Consider the following 6,617-nt stretch of genomic DNA (forward strand, 5'->3'; position numbering starts at 1 on the left):
CCACCCCCACCTCCCACCCACCCCCACTCCTTTCAAGGAAGCCCTGCTGTGTTTTTTAAAAATAGAAGCCTCTTACTAAGATGGCTCTTCTTCCCTTGTACAAGCGGAACCAAGGCTGTTTGTGGGGTCCAGGGCCTTCCTCTCTTTTCTCTTTGGAACCTTCTGGGTTTGTGGCAGGTACGAAGTCAAGTTGGGCTCTGGGTCTCAAACACAATACTTTGTCCGCCTTCACCCCCTCCCCGTGGGGAATGCCGGCCAGGAGACGGCCTGCCATGGGCATCCCCCACAGGCCTGGATTCCACCCACCTGCCCACGCCATCCCCCCACCCTGCTCTGCCTTGGAGTCCTCCTAGCACTTCCCGGAGGGTCCTGACTCCGCACATTTCCAGGGCTTTCCCTCTGCCACGTGGCTGCCCACCTACGATCACCATGTGGCCTCCACACCTTCTCTGCCCAACGCTCACCTGCTGGCCAAGGGGTCCACCCTGACTGCTGCCGCCCACCGTGGCTTTAAGGGCCCCCAGAGGGGTGCCCTGCCCCCGGCTCTCCGGGGAACATCTGACAGTGCTCTCTGAGATCCTGCCTCTGTCTCTGTTAAATCTCTCCAGGATCCCTCCCATTGAGGAACACTTCCAGTGCCTCCAACCCCTTGCTCCCATCTTGAGAGACTGGCAGCCCCCTCTTCCCTTTTCATCTTTGTCTCTGCACTCACCCTGCCCTTAAGGAAATCTCTTCCTTGCCCCACCTCAATCACCATGTCTTCCTTCATTTTACTTTCATTTTTCTGCTTCAAATCAGTCCTGTTTCTCCTTGAGTTTTTAAATGAAACTTTTTACAAAAAAACTTTTTGGGGGAGGGGTGGTAACTTCTTATTTTTTATTTAGCCCCCCCAAACTGAAAATAGAGTGAAAAACAGTTGAAAATTGCCTAATGTCATAGGAATGTTTACTAAAAAAAAAATAATGAAACCTTTTCGATTGAGGTTTAATGTAATCCAGTAACACGTGTAAAGGACAGTAATTTTAAATTCACAGCTCAGGAAATGTTGACCCGTGTACAGCCCTTATGACCACCTCCCCCATCAAGACAGAACATTCCCAGGCCCCGGAAAACTCCCTCCTGCTGCTTCCTGTCAATACCTGCCATCCCCAGAGTGAATTCTATGCTGACCTCGTCCACCGCTAATTTCAGCACAAAATCTTTTAATTCCCTTCTTGGTCTTTGAATTATAAAAATTCCACTGAGTTTTCCTCTGTCTCAATTTGTAAGAGACAATGTATAACGATTTATCTCCTATATAATAAGGGCCCTCATACTTTTTGTCTGGCCATCATAAAGCCCTTTTCTATCCTTTGTGGTTAAAACCTCTGAAGTACACAACTAAGATCAGAGCTTATGAAATAAAGCATCCTGGAGGCACCTAAGATATGTCTGTCCCTTGTAGGGCAGCCGGCTCATCCCAGCTGGCCTGGGACTTTGCAGTTGTTCATAGTGAGTGACCCTCAGTCCTGGGCAAACCGGGAGGTTGACCCCAACCCCTAGTTCTCTCCGTGGCCACAGTTCAAAACAGACACGAGGAGCCGAGCGTGGGGCTGTTAACGCCATCTTCCTGTACCTGACACTGTTGAAAGGCCCCCAAATGTCAGATTCATCTTCTGTAGCTTGTGTGGAACTTGGCTGTCTTTGCATTTGAAACTCTCAGCTTCCAGTCCTGAATGAGCAACAGGATCGCGGGGAGGGTGGTTTTATAAAAAGGAAAAATTCTTCCGGATTTGGCAATCAATGCTTAGCACTCCAAAAATCCCGGAGAGGAAAACTCAGCTAGTGCTCGCTGAGCCCGGTGATTCTCAACCCTGACTGTGCCTCAGAATCGCTGGTGCACTTGGGAAAACGCTCCAAACCAACTGGGGTGGGGGTCGGGCTGGGCTCTGGTCTCTATTCAAAGGCCCCAGGCGACGCTGGTGGCAGCCAGGCTAGTGATGCTGAGAATAAAGCAGCACATGTGGGCAGAGTCCCAGGGGCCATCCTGACCCCAGGAAATCTCTCTCTGCCTGGACAGCATGAGAGTCTAGCCAAAGGCTGTCGTGACCCCTACAATCAATCTATTTCCTGGCTAATCACAGCCCCAGCCCCGCGCCTGTGAGTCCAGCCAAAGCCACTCAGCATTCCAAGGCTCGGCCACATTTGTGGCCACATACAGCTGCTGTGGCCACACAGGCCAAAGGCCTCTTCTCTCTCCTTTGAGATCTCATTGAATCTGGTGGCTTTAGATGTCATCCAGAGGCTGGGGACTCCCAAGTCTCTAGCGCAGGCATTGCCCCCCTGCAGCTCCAGACTCCCACACACTGCCTCCCTGACAGCTTCATGCTTTGCTCCACACGGACAGCTCAGGCATCTCCACGCTGCAGGCCCGACCCAGCTCCCCCCAGCCCGGGCCTCTCAGGCTTCCCCGCCTCGGGAATGGCACCACCGTCTACCCAAGCTCAAGCCCAAACCGATGCTTGTCTTTGCTCTCACCGCCCTCCTCTGACCCATCAGCAAGCCCTGTCTCTCATCAGCCGCCACATCGTTGGCTGCATCCTCCCACCTCTCTCCAGGAGCCCAGGCCCTGACATCTAAGGGCTGGGAGCTGAACGAGCTTCCTGTCTCCCTCTTTCCACTCTTGCTCCCCTCAGTCTATCCTTTACCCAGAAACCAGAACGGTCTTTTTAAAAATGCTTTACCGGGGACTTCCCTGGTGGCGCAGTGGCTAAGAATCCGCCTGCCAAGGCAGGGGACAGGGGTTCAAGCCCTGGTCCGGGAAGATCCCACATGCCGCAGAGCAACTAAGCCCGTGTGCCACAACTACTGAGCCCGCGCACCACAACTACTGAAGCCCATGTGCCTAGAGCCCATGCTCCACAACAAGAGAAGCCACCGCAGTGAGAAGCACAGGCACCGCAACAAAGAGTAGCCCCCACGCGCTGCAACTAGAGAAAGCCCGCACGCAGCAACGAAGACCCTACGCAGCCAAAAATAAATAAATAAAAATTTTTAAATGCTCTATTGGTTTATAATTTATATGCCATAAAATGCACCCATTTAGAGCAGACAATTCATGTTTTTTAGTATATTCACAGAGTTGTACAACCATCCCCATAATCTAATTTTAGAACATTTCATACCCCCGAGAGAAGCCTTGTAGCCCTCAGCCGACACTCCCTGTCCTCTCTCCTCCCCTTCCCCACTCCAGCCCCAGGCAACCACTAATGTACTTTCTGTCTTTGTAGATCTACCCGTTCTGGACGTTTCACGCGAATGGGATCATACAGTATGTGGTCTGCGTTTGGCGTCTTTCACTCAGTGTAATGTTTTCGAGGCTTGTTCACACTGTAACACACAGCAGCGCTTCAATCCTTTTAACCGAATAATACCCATTGTGTGGCTGTACCACACTTTGTTCATCCACTCATGAATCGAAATCTGGGTTGTTTCTCTTTTTCGGCTACTAGAAAGGTCTTTTTAAAAACAAATCACATGTCACTCCCCTGCTTAAAACCTTATGACGGTCTCCCATCATATCTAAGTGAAACTTGTTGCCATGGCCTGCAAGCTCCTTGATGACATGGCCCCAGCCTCTGTCACCAAGCTTTTCTCCTGTCACTCTCCCAATAACTCACTCTGCCTTCTTCATGTTTCTTGAACACACCAAGCTTGTTTCTACCCCTGGGCTTTTGCCCAGAAGAGGAAGGGGAATCCCAGGCAGGAAGAGGAAACTTGTTTCTTCTTCCCTCTGCCTGGGATGCCCTTTCCTCCATTCTCCACAGAGCTGTGGCCTCTTCTTTTCACTCAGGTTGCAATGTAAGTGTTACCTCCTAGCTGAAGTCACCTACCCCCACCTGTGTCACTCTGCAGCACCTTGTTTTACCCCTTCGTGCTCACCATTATCCGAAATGATCTTCTCTGTATGTTCATCACCTCGCTCCTCCTACTAGAATATTTAGCTCCAAGGGAGGAAGTACCCTGTCTGTCTTCTTCGCTACTGTGCTCCTGGGACGTAGCATAGCTGCCGGCACAGAGTAGATACTGAGTGTGTTGAGAGGCCCACGGGGTCCAGACAGGTAAAGCCACTCCTGCAATGGCACCAGAAGCCTCAGTTTTCCCAAGTGACACTTTGCTCCCATTTGGAATGCCGGTCCCATTACTGACTGCCAAGATGTTAGTGCTGGGTCTGAGGCGAATCACCCCTCTGACTCTCCAAGGTCTCAGACGATAGGGGACAAACACAGAGCCACATGGCTCTCGCTACCCCCCAACCTCACTCCCACCCCCACGGGTTTATTATCTCAGTAGAGCTAGTGTAGAAAATCCTAATTTCGTCTTACTTCCTGGAGGGTGGCAGAGCCTCCTGCTGGAGAGAGGCCCGTTCCTGGCGAGCTAACCCCGGGAGACAGGAAGCAGAAAAAAAGAGGATGCTTCCAAAAGGCAGGCGGGTGTGGTTGTGTGTGTGAGAGAGAAAGAACCACGGCCAGGGTTTGAGGCAGTGACCCTGCCACCAAGGCTACAGCAAGGCCCGGCCCTCCCTCCTCGTCCAGTGGGCGGGTGGAGTTTGGGGAGTATTTACACCGACCCCCCCGGCTCGAAGCGGAACTCCTGTGCCTCGAGGCAGAAGCAGGGACACCGTGGGCAGGGAGCCGCCCTCAGCAGTCTGAAGGTGCCTGGAGGTGCAACGTTCCACTTCTGGTGGAACCACTTCTGGTGACTGCATTGTCTCCAGGATGAAGTCCAAGATTTCCACACGCTGGGTGGAGCCCAGCCTGTCTTTCCTGCATCCTCTCCCTTCACACCACCCTCAGTCCCTCTGCCCAGAACCACTGGACTGCGTCTTCACAATCCCATGGACGTGCCCCCAGGCCTTTGCCTCTGTTCTTCCAGTCCCTGGAATGCTCTTCCCAGGGCTCCGGCTGGTGACCTCCTGAACTCAGGCCCGCCTGGACTTCAACTCCGTGAAGCCTCTCCTGACCCCTGCCGACAGTCAGGGGGACCCTCCCCTGCGTACATCCCTCTTGCCGAGCACTCACCTCCAGGGAGTCAGCGTATCCCTGGAGGATACTTGTCTAGAAGACCAGACTCCACTTTCCTCTCCGACGGATCCCCAATGCCAGAACAGAGCACAGAAGACCCTCAATAACTATGTGTTGAATGGGTGAATGAGTGATACCCCTGCTAACCGGTGAGCTCCTCAAGGACATGGCCAACGTGCCTCTTACCTTGGTGCAGTTTCCAATTGCTCCTACTACCAAATACCACCCTTGCCCTCTCAGGGGCCAGAGACAAGGTGCCAAAGAGCTCCTGTAGGGTGCTGGCCACAACTGCCCCGCTGGCCCAGTCTTTCAAGGCTCTGTCCTGCTGTGCCCTGGCCCTTGGTTTGGAGGCAAGCCCTCCTGGGAACAGAAGGACACCAGCCCTGCTCCAGCGCCAAGGCCCAGAGCTGACGTCTCCCCAGGGCTGGGTCCCAAGATTGACCCTTTTCCCAGAGGCTGACTGACCTGATTCAAATCCTGCAAGCCCACCCCTCCCCTCCAGAAACCCCTTGAGCTTTGAGACACACGCCCCTCCCAATCTCAGCCACATCTCTCCAGCCCTGGGCCACCGAGACCAGTGGGGTGTCTGTGTCTTTAACAAAAAGCAAGTATAACAAGTAAAAGTAACCTGGCAAAGAAAACTTCCCTCATTTATTTTCCAGGGGCCTTGGCTCATCAATCTTCCCACCTAACCTGCTCTGTGCTCTGTTAGCTTTGCTTCCTGATAGAATGGAATTTGGTTTTCTAATAGCATCTGTCGTATGCAAGGTGTCCCCAAACATTAGCGGTAATGAGTTGGAAGTGGCACCGTTGGACGCCTTCGGAAGCCAACACTAGATGTCAGGCCCTCAATGGGTCCCTTCGAGGATGTGGGGCCAGAGCTGGGCACCCCCCCGACTCTTGGTCCCTGGAGGCAAATCACCCAAAAGACATGGGAGTGCCCATGATGTGCTGGGTCACGCATGCTCCCTGGAAAGGTAGGGCGCTGCCCACATGGCACTATCGTGGCTGGTTACCCATGAAGGACAGAAGTGGTGGTAGAGACCAGCCCCTCCCCACACTCAGTCGTTTGGACCATCCCCTGGGAGGCAGCATGGCAAGAGATTTGGACTCAGATAGACCTGAGTGCCAGGGCTAAGGCTCCTCGATTTTATTTTATGATGGTGATGATGATGATGATGTCCTTGCCTCACAGCTTGCGGGATCTGAGTTCCCCGATCAGGGATCGAACCTGGGCCCCGGCAGTGAAAACGCGGAGTCCTAACCTCTGGACCGCCAGAGAATTCCCAGGCTCCTCAATTTTAAAATGAGACAGACAAACCTCACGTCACTGTGTGGCTTGAGGACAAAATGAGACGGCATGAATCTCCCAGCGCCAAGGCCAGCACAGAGTGGGTGCTCGGTACCTTTTAAATCCCCCCTGACATCCCGGACCTGGGAGGTGCACGTGCAGCTCCGCTGCTCCCCTGGGCTCGGGGGTTCTTGTCTAGAGGCTTTGGCAGCTGCTGCCCCCTCGCGGGAAATGCACGCAAAGCCATCCCCGGCCTCCTGGGG

The sequence above is a fragment of the Neophocaena asiaeorientalis genome, unplaced genomic scaffold (genome assembly GCF_003031525.2).
Source record: "Neophocaena asiaeorientalis asiaeorientalis breed wild unplaced genomic scaffold, Neophocaena_asiaeorientalis_V1.1 scaffold79, whole genome shotgun sequence".
In the NCBI taxonomy this organism is placed as follows: Eukaryota; Metazoa; Chordata; class Mammalia; order Artiodactyla; family Phocoenidae; genus Neophocaena; species Neophocaena asiaeorientalis.